Source organism: Triturus cristatus, chromosome 8, assembly GCF_964204655.1.
Source record: "Triturus cristatus chromosome 8, aTriCri1.1, whole genome shotgun sequence".
Classification (NCBI taxonomy): Eukaryota; Metazoa; Chordata; class Amphibia; order Caudata; family Salamandridae; genus Triturus; species Triturus cristatus.
Window position 1 is genome coordinate 1,615,271,306 of NC_140591.1, and position 13,845 is coordinate 1,615,285,150.

At 47.9% G+C, this 13,845-nt stretch overlaps 1 protein-coding gene across 1 annotated transcript in view; it reads right to left on the bottom strand.

Annotated features, from left to right (window-relative positions):
- The window catches only part of LOC146806340 (uncharacterized), a 227,120-nt gene that overhangs the window by 23,055 nt on the left and 190,220 nt on the right, over nucleotides 1–13,845 (bottom strand). The gene's annotated exons all lie outside the window — the stretch shown is intronic.

The following is a 13,845-nucleotide window of genomic DNA, read 5'->3' on the forward strand; positions in this document are numbered from 1 at the left end:
CGGGGACTTCTCTGCCCCACCCCTAGACTCTACTCTTAGGGATACAGAGAGGTTACTAATTGCACTTTCCTGCCAGAGGAGCCCTGAAAGCGTGTAATTAAGGAGCCTTACTCAGGACACCCTTGACACACTGACCACACCCGTGGATTATAGATTGTCTTTACGAGCCATTCTAATGCAAAGCAGATGTATTGAGGTTATCTCCTTAGTAACGGATAACAATAAAAAACAAAAATACATGAGTATGTGGAATGTGTTCCTGTACCCAAGTTACCAACTGTCCCTACTGCATCAGCCATGCTTCCTGGTTACGAAGCCATCCAATGGCCCCGCCCACCTGAGGGGCTTTAGAGTGGGGCCCCTACGGGCAGCATCAGGTCTCCCTGCACCTCCTGTGACGATCCTCGCTCTGAGGGGCGCTTCGAGAACCGGAGGCTCTCACTCAGAAACCCTCAGTGGGTACCCACAGAATGCCAGCATTACCAGCATCTGCAGTGCTAGCATGCGTCATACTCAAGGCCGGAAGTATGGAATCAAGGACACCTCAAGAAGGGAAGCCTACCTTTACACTGCAGGGAACGGCAGAGCTAATCCCGCCAAAGACGGGACCTTTGGATACCAAGGAATTAGCATTGGTGCAAGAACTCGGCATTGGCAGCAACCTCGGACAGCCCGCAGCAAGACTTCTCCAGGCACCAGCGGTTCACACACGAGGCAAAAGAAGAACACTAGTGGAACCACAGCATGCGGAGTGAAAATAAACCACGAGGAAAGGGAGTCTGGACAGCTGGGCGCCAGGCAGGTACACCGGGAATACAGGGAGAATTTTTTTTTTTTTTTTTTTTAGGGAATAACGCAGGAGTAGGTCCTGCACAGACTGAAATTTGAAATGAAAGATGTGGAGAGGACAGCAAAATAAATGGCAACTGCAAACCAAGGTGCACGGCAGACTTCGCAGATATGAAGAGCGCGCAAGACTGCGCATTAACAGCGCTCCGTTGCCTTTAGCGAGGTTAGCGCTGCGTGCATAGCGCCACGGGCACAACTAGACGCAAACTTCATGCGGGTGGAGTGGGGGGGCTACCACAGGTGGCAGACGCATCTTCAAAACCAGAGTCAAAAGTGCTTCTGGGGGCAACTTAGTTTTGTTGTAAACCGCATACTATGTAGAGACTTTATTTGGACAACGACCAGTGGCACATTTTTAAGCACACTGGCCAATAAAAGGGCCTCCGCGTGCGTTCATAAACATAGTATCACCATAGGCACCCCTCAGTCCCCCCTCCCCCGGAATACATACCCAAATACCACACACACACACACACACACAGACTGTTAGGTTGGGTAAAGTTTGCTGCAGGTTTATTACATATTCCAATATGTAATGGGTGGGTTATCTTACGGGCGATCCAAAGGCAGGCAACCAACTGGCCCGCCTACCCGCCTGATGAGCCGGGCAGCGCTGGGGCGAACCCTGCCTTTGCTGCCGTCCAGGTGATTCTTTTACAGGATCACGTGCCGTTGGCAACTTCTACTCACGCCCCTTTCGGGGCGGAGCGTCGCATAGCAAACCCCCGGTTGTTCAGGCCCACAGCCGCCCGCAGGACTAGCGGGGCGCCGACACGGCTTCCAGGACCCTCCCCTGAGGCTCCTCGGATTTGGCTCAGGCACCCCCTATGGTGCCGCGCAGAGGTACCCTTGGTACCGGCCTGCTTCCAGATCGCCCTGTAACTCCGCCTGCAACGAAAAAATAAACATTACAATGCTCTGACTCCCACCCGACCCTTACGCCGGGTAAGCGGTGGGGAGGGATGCGGCGTCCTAGGCGAACAAAGGTCGCCAGGAGGGTGGGGGTAGGCTAAATAGCCTCCCCCTTACCACAGAAGCCCGGAAGTGACGCGCCTCTGCGTCACCTCCGGGCGAGGGAGAGATGGACACCGGCCGGCATCCCCGGCCCCCCCGGAGGGGGGAGGCGGGGAGGGGTGACCGGTGCCAAGGCAGTACTAGGGCACCGACCGCTCTAGTGGCCCTCTGCGGGGGCCGCGGTCGGCGACAGAGGGCGAATTGCAATGGTCTCCACCCATTTCACCGCCAAGAAACATTTTCATTGTAATTGGGAATCCTCCCAGATTTTATTGATAAAGATGGTGTTGATCAGGAACAATACCTTATCCTGTTGCTTCTGCATTTCTCAGTACACGCCCCCTTACATTGTTGGCAGAACAGGACCGCTCTCTTCCTTAAAGGCGGAAGTTGCGTCACATCCGGGCTCTGGCACACAGAAGGCTGAAGCTTTTTTTCCAGGTTACCACAATGTATCCTGGAGTTCCTGCTTACAAAAAATAGCCACAATTTGTAATATGCTTGGAACTCCTGGAGCCTGAAGGGCCCACCAGGTTCATAAAGACTGTGGCACCAGTAAAACAGACCAAAGAAGCCGGGCCCAAAGAGGGATTAGCCGTGATGTTGCCACAGAGCAGACAGACCTCAAGCAGAGGTACCCAGTGTCAGCAGCTGCTAGATCAGGCTTAACAGGGGGCACCCCTCCCCCTGGCACTGCCCTCCCCTGAACTCAAAGGTCACGGGGTCAGCGGCATGAAAAATGTACCTCCAAGAATCATTTGCCTCTAGCTATACACCCAGTAGTAACGAGGAAGGGGTCGAGAACCTAGGGGTGAATGAAGGGCTCAGCCATATGAAACTCTTGGTGGTCAGGGTGTGTGATGTCATGAATGACCCTGGCATCTCAGAGAAATGACGTCCAGAAAAGAGCCGGTACTCGAACTTTTACGAAACCATTGAATATCACTGAATGCCACCAACAGAACTTTAAAAAGTGACAGCCTTTGTGAAAATATCAACTGAGCACGAGGCATCGCTGCTACAGCTCATGTCTGCACACTGCATGCATGCTTCAAAGATGGCATCTTGAACTCTCGTTTCAAGGAAACGGATCGTGTAATAACGCTCAGTATTAGTAAAACTGACTTTCTAGAAATAATGTTAGATTCAAGAAAACTGACCGGTTTCTAGCAGGAATGCTGAGCACTTTAAAACGGTTTTAACAAAGAGTGGTAACAGTGCGGGCAAAGAGCTGAGCTGTGCACGGTCTGTATCATCTACTCTGCTGCTGCAGCTTAAAAGTTGGGCTGGATCATTGGGTGTTGCAAAGTGAACACCAACCTGGTTTGATTTTCAGTGTAGAACACGGTCTCTTCTAAGCAAGCGTAACGTTTGATTTTGTAACATGCTAACCTGTAATTTATCTCCTTATGTATCATTACTGTTGTCAGAAACTCAAATAATATAATTTCCTGGAATATTGCGGGTCCAAGTACTAAAATGAGGGACTGCAATTGGATTGAGTACATTAAGAAGTACCAAATTATCTGTCTACAGGAAACTTGGTCAATTGATTGTAATTATTTCCTGGAAGGGTACAAGGCCTATTATGTCCCGGCAGTAGCAACTACTAGGGGCAGACCTAAAGGGGGCATGGTTGTGTTTATCTCTATAGTACTATGTTGTAAGGTACGGAGAATCATAACAAACCACACTGGCATCATTGGGCTAGTTTTAATAGGAGATAACTGTATGGCCGGCCTGGTCAATTTTTATAATGCGATTAACTGTAGCACTAACTCCAGTCAGATAGCAATATTGAATACTTATTAGTAACTCCATGAAGGATTGTATTCACAACCTCATGGTGGTGGGGGATTTAAATGTTCATCCCTGTGGAGACCCTCTTTTTAAAATGATTACAGAACTTAATTGCCCGTACTGTGAGAATTTCCATTTTGAGCACTCAACTGAGGGGGGAATACCTCAATGATATGCTTAATGAGTTAGACCTAACACCTATGATGGCATTGATGGCCCCGAATAAGTGCTTTGATACCCCAACATTTAAGGGGAATGGTAGGGCAACTTTTACAGATTTTATTCTGGTAACACCTGTAATGCAGTCTTTTGTGGGATCCTTCTCTATTGAAGCTAGTGAATTCAGTGACCATAATCCACTCACTGCTCTTTTGAGGGGTCCACTAATAGTTAAAGAAAGAGTAGACTCCCTTATTGGTAGGGTGAACACCACAGATGGCAGACGTCGACTGAGATGGTCCATGGTAACCCCTGATCGGTTGTACAACGAAATTAAAGTCAAATGTGCTAAAGAAATTACGTTATGCACACAAGAGGGTGCACTCCCAAATATTGTCTTAAATGCTTTCAATTGTCTAGCGGTGAAGGTAGCTCAGTTATTATCAGTACCTATAAAAAAATTGGATTTCAAAAAAGGTCCCAAGTGGTTTAATAAGGATTGTTCAAAAGCCGCCAGTAATCTAAGAGTAGCACTGGCGTCTAAACCTAGGATAAAAGCTGATGTTCAGCAGTGTAGAAAGACCTACAAAAATATTATTGCAAGACATAAGGAATCTCTTAGGGAAGAGACGTGGTCAGAGATCTTAGATCCTGCCACCCTTCGAAGTAGCACTGGATTCTGGGCCCTGATGAGGAAACCATTCTTGGCACAGGACCCGGGAGATGGCACTGAAAGCTATATATCTAAGGAGGAGTGGGAAGTGCACTTTAAGAAGTTATACTGTTGTACTGGGGACATGGATACGACTTCTGCCTGTAGCAATACCGGTGTACAGATCGTTTTTAACAGAGGTGAAGTTTTGGAGGGCATACAGGGTATCACAGGCGGGAAAGCTCCCGGCCCGGATGGGATTCCCCCTGATTTATTTAAATCTGATCCTAATTTTTGGGCACCCATTCTAGAGTCTGTTTTTAATGCTGCTGTAAAAGAAGGATGCCCACGATCATGGGGTGTTTCTACAATTGTCCCGGTCTTTAAAAAGGGTGACAAGGGTAGCCCACACTGCTATCGTCCGATTTCTTTAATAGACTCTATGGTCAAGATTGTAGGAAGAATTGTATTGCAAAGACTGTCAGATTGGGTGGAGGAAAAGAATATTATGTCTCCCTCGCAGTATGGTTTTTGTAAAGGCCGTTCGACAATAACTCAATGCCTTAACCTCTTCCTGATCTTAAGCAAATATACCATAACACAAAAAGGTACCATACATCTTGCCTTTATGGATTTGTCCTCCGCTTTCGACTGTCAATCGGGGAAAGCTGTGGCAGTCCATGAGGGCGAAAGGGGTTGATAGCGGTTTGGTTGATTTTTTGGTTGCCCTACATTGTAACACCAGTGCCAATGTGAGATACTCCCAGGATCTGAGTATCAAATAATTTTAGCATTGGAAAGGGTGTCCGGCAGGGTTGTATCCTGGCCCCTTTTCTTTTTAACTTTTATATCAACGACCTAGATGGTGTGTTACAGGATGTTTGTGCAGACTGCCCAAGAGTTGGCAGGCGTGGAATTCCAATACTTCTTTACGCAGATGATGCAGTACTTATATCTAGAACAGAGAGGGGTCTTCAATCACTACTAACAGTATTTAATTCATTTATGAGAGATAGAAACCTCTTGGTAAATAATACTAAATCCTTTGTATTACAAATTGGTCAGCAACCAAAAAAACCCTTCCTTTTTAGGATTGGTGGAGAAACAATCCCCTTAACTAAAACATTCTCCTACCTAGGAGTTCTCTTCGACACAAAATTAAACTGGGAACCTCATCTTGTAAGGAAAAAAGGAGAAATGGTGAGGGTTAATGCTTCTATTTTTAATTTTGCTACCAAATTGGGGAAAAAACCTATTTGTGCTATGTTGAAATTGTACAATGCTAAGTCCGAGACAACTGCATCCTATGGCAGCGAAATTTGGGGGTACGTCAATGGAGAGCAATTACAGATTGTTGAAAATCGATTCATGAAGCGTCTTCTGTGTGTCCCCACTGGTATGGCTAATCTCGTTGTACACGAGGAGCTGGGGTCTCAATATCTATGTGATTTGCTTTCCCTACGCCCTTTGATGTTTTGGCTTAAAATATGGCTAAATGAGGACATACCCCTAACACATCTAATTGTGAAGGACTTCTTGTCACTGGACAAAGCATTGAGCTCTCCTTGGTTAAGCTACTTAAAATCAAACTTCGAGAAACTCGGTCGTCCCGAACTTTTTGCCAATCCACATCTAATTTCAATGGGAGATCTGGAGACCATTAAACAAGCATTTTTGCTGGTCAGGAGGACTGAGAGAGAAGAAGTGGAGCTTCAGAAACCGAGTGTGAGGAAGTTTGTTATGCTAAAGACTCCTGTGGCCATTGAACCATATTTGGAAGGGTCTTTGACCTCACATGAGAAATTTTTACTGACCAGATTTAGGTTTAACCTGTTCCATCACCTGCTTATTCGACCCAAGTGTGATATTTTTAACAAATCGGCAGCGCCCTGCGGCTGCGATGGAAAGTCTCCACAGGATATGCTGCATTTTATCTTTTTATGTAAATTTTATGAATTCCCGCGTAAACAACATTTAGTGATTCTTTTAAAAAAACTTGGTTTTAAACAAATCAGGCCGGCACTTTTGTACTTGCAGCTTTTGCACAATTACAGTATCCTCCAACTCAAGGAGTTTTTAAAATTATGTATTAGATTGAGAAACTGCCTGGACCAGTGAAACTTTGTCCCACCTTTGTGTCCATATTGTCAAAGCACTCTTTTTTTTTTTTTTTTCCTGCATTTGTACCGGATGAAATGGTTGGTTCTTCTGTGACAATGTATTGTATATTTTATGTGTCTTTTATGGTTAGCAAATAACCGAAATAAAGTTTTATGATGATGATTATTACTGTTCCTATTGTGAAGCGCTCTGACACCTTCGGGTAAAGTCCGCGCTATATAAAAACGCATTAAATAAATAAAATAAATAAAAAAGAAGCAGTCACACTATAAGACAGTAAGTACCACCCCTGCCAACCCATTGAGGTTTGCCAGATGTGTCGTTCAAGGCGCTTCTGTCGGTACAAGGAGATTTTGCATTTCTCGTGTCCTGGGCTAGTGAAGTCCAGTGTCCAAACACCGCACACCCCAGAAATGTGTATGGTGGATTGTGAGTAGGCCTGGGCAAAAATTTTGTTCCGTTCGCGGAAATTGCGATAATTTGACATTTTTGCGTTCCGCGGAGAGCGCGAAAATGTCAAAAATTCCGGTTTCCGCAGCTTGGCGATAATTTGTTTCTTGCTCGCGCTGTAAAATAATACATTCTCGCGCGCGCACGATCGCCTTACCTGAATCCCTGCGTTCGCCGACAAGTTTTCTTGATCCGGTCGCGTTCTCCATGAGATGTTGTATTGTTTTTAGCCATTTGCGCTGTCTCGCGACAGTTCGCGCCCGCAGTGACGTCATGCGTCGCGCGATCACGTCTTTCTTCTCGCGATCATGCACCGCGAAAACAACTCAAAACAAGATGGCCGCGCCCGCAAGCAACCACATGGGTAAGTTGGCGACCCGCAACCATGCAGAAAATCTCGCGAACATGCCGGAAAAAAACTTCCGCATCTTCGCGATATTTCTGCTTGTTTGCGATAATTTTAAACATTCTCGCGATAATTTGCGAAGGTTAATTCCGCAAATTCCGCCCACCCCTCAGCACTGACTGTATGAAAAAGCCGGTGCTTCGCCAACCTACGAACATTCCATTTCTAACCACTAGATGGGGCTGCAGCGCCAGGAATGTGATAATCATCAGACCCATGGGTGTCACGTGTAACAAGATCGCACATCCTGTACGGGTACTAGCCAGCGGCAGCGCCTCTTTCGCACACTAAGTAGGCTCGCCTCGAATGGAGACGAGTAGAGGGGATTCTGGAAGGACAGCGAGGGAGGGTCGGACTGGGAGCATATTTAGGCCGGGGCTCTTCCAAAAAGTGTCCCACCTTCCCAAATGGTTAGTATTTTTTTGTTGTAGCTTTATATGGAGTGAGCTCGGTCCAAAGGCATCGGGGCAATGACCATGAGCGCCAGCTGCATTGCACAAAATCAAATTCGTTTTTATGTTAAGTAGCGAGATGAAGTGATTTGCCCTAAATCACAGGATGTTGAGCTGACGCCAGAGCTCGACTGCATCCTATGTTTTTTTGCTGTGGGATAGGTGACCCCACAGCGGGGCCTATGCAAACCAGTGGTCGAAGTGCATTAAAGAAAGGACGGAAACGGATGCTGCGCGCAATGGGGCGGGGCGAGTGAGCGTGTGGTCAAAAGCATGGCTAAAAAACATAATATTCAACTTTTTTTGTCCATTCACCTTTAGGTAACCACATATGAACCGCTTAAAAGAAAATTAAATGCTAGTTATATTAATCATTTGGAACTGCACTATTCTACATCATGAAACCTCTATTGGTTAATTCACAACATTCTGGTGTGTGACCCGAGAGCTGTGGAATGGATTCCTGGTTGGTGCGGTAGAGAATAGGGACTTGTGTATGTTTATTGCTATGCGGTCCCGGTCTGACAGAAAGCCATTACTCGAAACTTGCATTACACACAAGATGGGCTGCTAGAAAATGCGCAAAAAGGTTTAAGATTAAAAAGTGCTTCCAAAATATAGATTTTGGAAATACCCAGACTCGGGTACGGCACATTTACTGTCCTTGAAAAGCACACACTTCACAGCTTAGCTGGTCGCTCCCTTACAATACCTCTCAAAAAGAATAGACGTGGAAGCTATCAAGGGATTCCATCAGTTAAAGCCAATACAGGCTTCGGAGCCATCCTTTCCAATGGCGGATTAGCCACATGTACATTCCTTCGCTAAACAAGCCTTCTTACCAGGGTGCATACTTGCCTCGGTCTGTCCCTCCCTCGTTTACACAGCACAGCAGAATCCCTGTCTTACACTCCAGCTGCGCCATCTCAACTGTTGGAAGTAACCATCCAGGGACAGCTGTCTTTTCACAAAAAGTAGGGGAACTGTTTTTCTAAACTTGAAAACATATGGACACGTCGTGCCCCTCAGATCCCCCCCCCCCCCACCAGCCCCACCCTGACCACTGATGCAGACACTCGGCCCACCCCTCCACCAAGGCCTAAGAGACACTGGGACCGAGGTGATATCACCTCATACATTCCAATAGACCAGATTCAGATGCGAGACTCCCAATTTTTTAGGTCGAAGTCTTTTTATTGTTTTAACAACAAACAGAATGCACTGAGAGTTAAAACCCAGTCTTGGGTTAGCAACCGTCTGAGTGCTTCTCAGAGCATCGAATGGAAACAAAACAAACCTTCCTGCAACCCTCCCACCCCTCACCCTGTCCACCCCACTCCCGTCTCCTCCCCCGTACAAGCTGCCTATACATAAAAGTAAAAGTTGGGCTTAGTGCGTGGTTGCTCAATGCGGTGACATATGGGGTGCATCTGGATTAAGCGCAGAGAGGCGCAAGAGCTGCTGATATCTAGGGCAGGATAGCTTGCGGAATTCGGAGCATAATAAGGTGATAAAGGGTCGCCACGTGCAGGCAAAAACAGCCCCATCCCCCTGAAGCGAGAAAGATGCGCTCCATCCCCAGAACATACCATAGTCGATGGAGGCATCCCTGGAAGGTTGGTGTCCCATCTATGCCCCAATAAGAAAGTATGTTCTGTAATGCCGCCCCCAGAGCTATGCCTAAGTTGTTTACCTTTACGAGACTTGAGGGGGTATGTAAGCCTATCAGAGACTTCGAGGACCACATATTCCCGAAAACGTAAGAGTGTAGTGTCAACGTGACGATCAATCTAGTCTAATACCTGAGCCCAATAGAATGCCAGATTATCGCACCTACTATGGGAGTGCCCTAATATGCCATCCGTCTCACAACCCCTCCAGCAAGTGGGAGTGCGATCTGGGTCACTTTCATGCAGTCGGGATGGTGAGAGATACCAATACATCATGATCTTGGTGGCGGCCTCTATGCTAGTGTTGCGTGCAGAATGTCGGGCTCTATAATGGATATCTGTCCACTCTATGGGGGTCAGTATCCGTCCAAGCTCAGTCTCCCATGGTCTCTGGCCTGCTGATTTGATTACCTGTTCAGGGGGCTGCAGCATATGATATAGTTCAGTGATCTGTCTCTTTGTGGATTATTTTGATAGCAGCCAGCGCTCATACGGGGTAAGGCGCTGCTCCGCTCCCGGGCGGACCTGTGGCTGCAGGACCCAGTGTCTTATTTGTAAATAGTGATAATGTTCAGTTTCAGGCATATTAAACTCGGATTTAAAATCCTCAAAAGATCGGGGGGCCTCCATGTCAAAAACGTTCCCAATAGAACTGTGCCCCATTTTGTCCCAAAGATTGAATGCCACCCAGTGAATACCAGGGGAGAAGTCCGGGTTTTCAGTATAGGTGTGTGAGGTGATGGGAAGGTTGTCAAATTATGACACACAGCTGTGGCATCCCAGGCTCTCAGTGTAGCTCGTGCCACCAGAGCCGTATAACCCAGGGGGCCTAGAGGCCTTACAGAGGAAGGGGACCTTCCAAAGAGATTTTCTCACCAGTGCACGTTCCATAAAGAGCCAATTCTTCTCAGACTCCGGTTGAGCCCATTCTAATAAAATTTGCAGCTGCGTATTAGCGAGTGAGTTCGGGAATGCCCAGGCACCCCTCTTCATGCGGTCTGAAACTCCGGTCCCCATTTATCCGTGGCCTCTTATCTGCTCAGACAAAAGCACCAAAGTCGGACTGGAGTGGTTTCAACGCGCCCGATGGTGGTTCCACCGGGAGAGTCAGGAACAAATACAAGATTTTAGGGAGAACACTCATCTTAAGAGCTGCCACCCTGCCTAACCAGGAAAGATTGAATGGCCGCCATCGTTTACGCTCCGATCTGATCTGCCGCAGCAACCTAGTGTAATTTAGAGAGCATCTCCGCCGTGGATGTTGATAGCAATATACCCAGATATGGAATAACCTTCTGGTCCCAGCGAATGGGACACGCTAGGGCCAGAGTGTCGACAGTGGGCTGCTGCAAGGAGAAGCAGACTGCTTGGGATTTAGTCACATTGACTTGAGCCAGAAGCCATGGAGAATTCCTCCAGCTCAGTCAAAAAAGCCGGGACTGCAGTCTGGGGAGACTCCAGAGTTGTGATGACATCATCCGCGTAGAGACTGATGGTAGGCCCCTCTCCCTCAAACAGGATCCCCTTAATCCGCTGGTTTTCCCGGACCTTCTGGGCAAATGGCTCCATATAAAGAGCAAATAAAAAGGGGGAGAGCAGACAGCCCTGCCGTGTGCCCCTGGTGATATGGAAAGGGTCGGAGATAAAGCCATTCACCCGTACAGTGGCTGAAGGGTGACTATAACCGCTAAACACCCATTGACGGACCTTCTCCCAATTCCAAATTCCACCCAGAACGGTCTCTAAAAAGGGCCAGTGGATCCTATCAAATGGCTTTTCGGCATCTATTGACAGGAAGACACGCTCCTCGGACTGACGGTGGGATTTATCCAAGAGATGCAATAGCCGTCTGGTGTTATCACTACATTGTCTAGTCGCTACAAATACTGTCTGGTCCGGTTCTATCAGTCCCGGCATCATAGGTCCCAGTCTAGATGCCAATATCCCAGTGAAGATTTAAAAATCAATGTTTAACAGGGATATCGGCCTGTAGGAGGCACAGTATCTATTGTCTTTCCCTGGCTTGGTTAATACTGCTATCGATGTCAAGAGCATCGTGGGCGGCAGCTCGGTGGTATTGTCAATAGCATTAAAAAGTTTGGTTAATATTGGAGCTATAATAGGACAAAGTTTTGTAAAAGATGGCGGTGAAGCCATCTGTACCGGGAGACTTAAGGAGTTTAAGACGAGCAATGGCTGAAATGACCTCCTCGATCATGATGGGGCTATCCAGGGCGGCAGCTTGATCAGGCATCAACCTAGAATGTGTCAAGCCTTGGCAATACGTGGAAGGGTTCGGAGAAGGCAAAGGCTGGGCAGTGTATAGAGCCGCTTAGAAGTCCCTAAATGGGTTAGCGATCTTTTTCACGCGTGATCTCTGCACCCCCATTGGCCAGGAGGAGCGTAACTGCCGCCGCCTGCAGCTTGTGAGCCAATAAACGTGCGCATTTGTCCCCTCCAGAGTAAAAGGTATGCTTCAAACGCAGAGCGGCATATTCCGCCCTATCAAGGTCAAGACTGGCTAGTTGGGCCCGCGCTGCTCTGAGCTTCCTCCAGATACAAGGGGCTCCTGTCCTTTTGTGAATTCCTTCCAGTTGCAGTAATTGTTTGGATAGTTCGTCCCCCTTTACCCTGCGTGCCCCATTATGGGCAGCTGATGTAGCTATGAGGTCACCCCTATTTACCAATTTGAGAGTTTCCGAAAGGGAGATAATTGAGGTGTCTTGAGTGTCATTCGTAGCTAAGAAGTCGTTCAGTGTTTTGGTGAGGCGCGTCACAACTTCAGGGCAGTGTAGGAGCGTGTCTCTAAGCCTTCAGGAGTATTATGGGCGAGGGGTGGGAGGAAACCGCAAGGTAGCAGTAAGGGCCACATGGTCTGAGTGCCTGAGGTTCGATTTCCGAGTAATCGGAAGGAGAGACTGGGTCGCTAAGAAGTAGTCCAGTCGTGCATATGTCTTCCGGGCGTGCGAATAAAAGGTGTAGTCAAGTGTGTGAGGGTGGAAGTGCCTCCACAGGTCCACTAGCCCCGGTCCTGCAACCACTGGCAAGAAGTGTCAGAGAGCGCCCCTGTCCAACCATGGCTCTGCACAGAGTGGTCCAATTGAATGTCAAACACGTTGTTTAAGCCCCCCATAAACATTTGTCGATCAGGTGTAGACATCAAGGCCCCTATCGCCTTATGTATGAATCCCTCCTGTCCTTCGTTAGCGGCATACATAGTGGCCAATGTCAGTCCCCCTACAGTCCCTGACAGAGCCAGGAGTCGCCCTTTAATCTCCGATATCTTGGCACCCACCTTCCCAGGGAACAAGCGAGCGAAAAGGATGGCAACCTCAGCCTTTTTAGCAGGAAGAGAGGAGAAGTGTTACTGTGGGAAGGCCTTTGAACACATCCAATGCGTGTCGCTAGACAGTTAATGGGGGTCTTGTAGTAAGCATATGTGGGCGCCAGAGTTTAAGATAAGCTAGAATAGCTCCACGCTTGACGGGGTTATTAAACCCCTTCACATTCAACGTCAGAATGGCGAAATACATGTATCTAAATGGGGGAGTGCCTCTCTTTCTGTCAGTGCGTTAGGGCCAGCGTAGCCCTTGCGAGGGAAGACCCCCCATACCCCAGACATGACACCCATAGTGTGAGAATGTCACCCAGCCGCGTCCAAGTCGGGATGAACACAGCAAGGGGGAGGAGACCCCAACAGTGAAAACAAAACCCCCAAGTGAAGCAAAAACAGAAACATGAGCCAAAACAACAAGAGTCAATGTCCTGAGCATCCTGCTCTTAGGAAAAAGAGAAGAAAGGGGTACCAATGGCCCATAGCTCCCCGCTCCCACCAGGCAGGCACATGAAAACAACATCAAGACTATCAGCGTATCTCAAGATATCAAAGTAGAGCTGGGACTGTGACTGGAACAAGATGTGTTTCATTCCGCTGACATTCCTGCGAGCGTCGGCAGGACTGCTTGCCGTTCCTTGGCTATAGTGTCCGGATCAGGGCGTGCTGCCGGGCTGGGAGGCTTAATGGTGGTCTTTCCATGACCGCTCAGGCGCCTGTGAAGTAGCGAGTCCGCGCGAGGCCCGTCCGTCACGGGCTCCTCGATACCCAGGAGCTTGTACACCTCTGTAAGTGATCGGAGTGGTCTCAGTTCCACAGATCAGCCTGAACGGATATCCCCCAAGAGTACTTTATGCCGGAATCCCTGAGGTGTAGTGTGATCGGTCTGAAAGATTTACGTTTAAGTAGAGTGGAGGCAGCCAGGTCCTGGAAAAGCA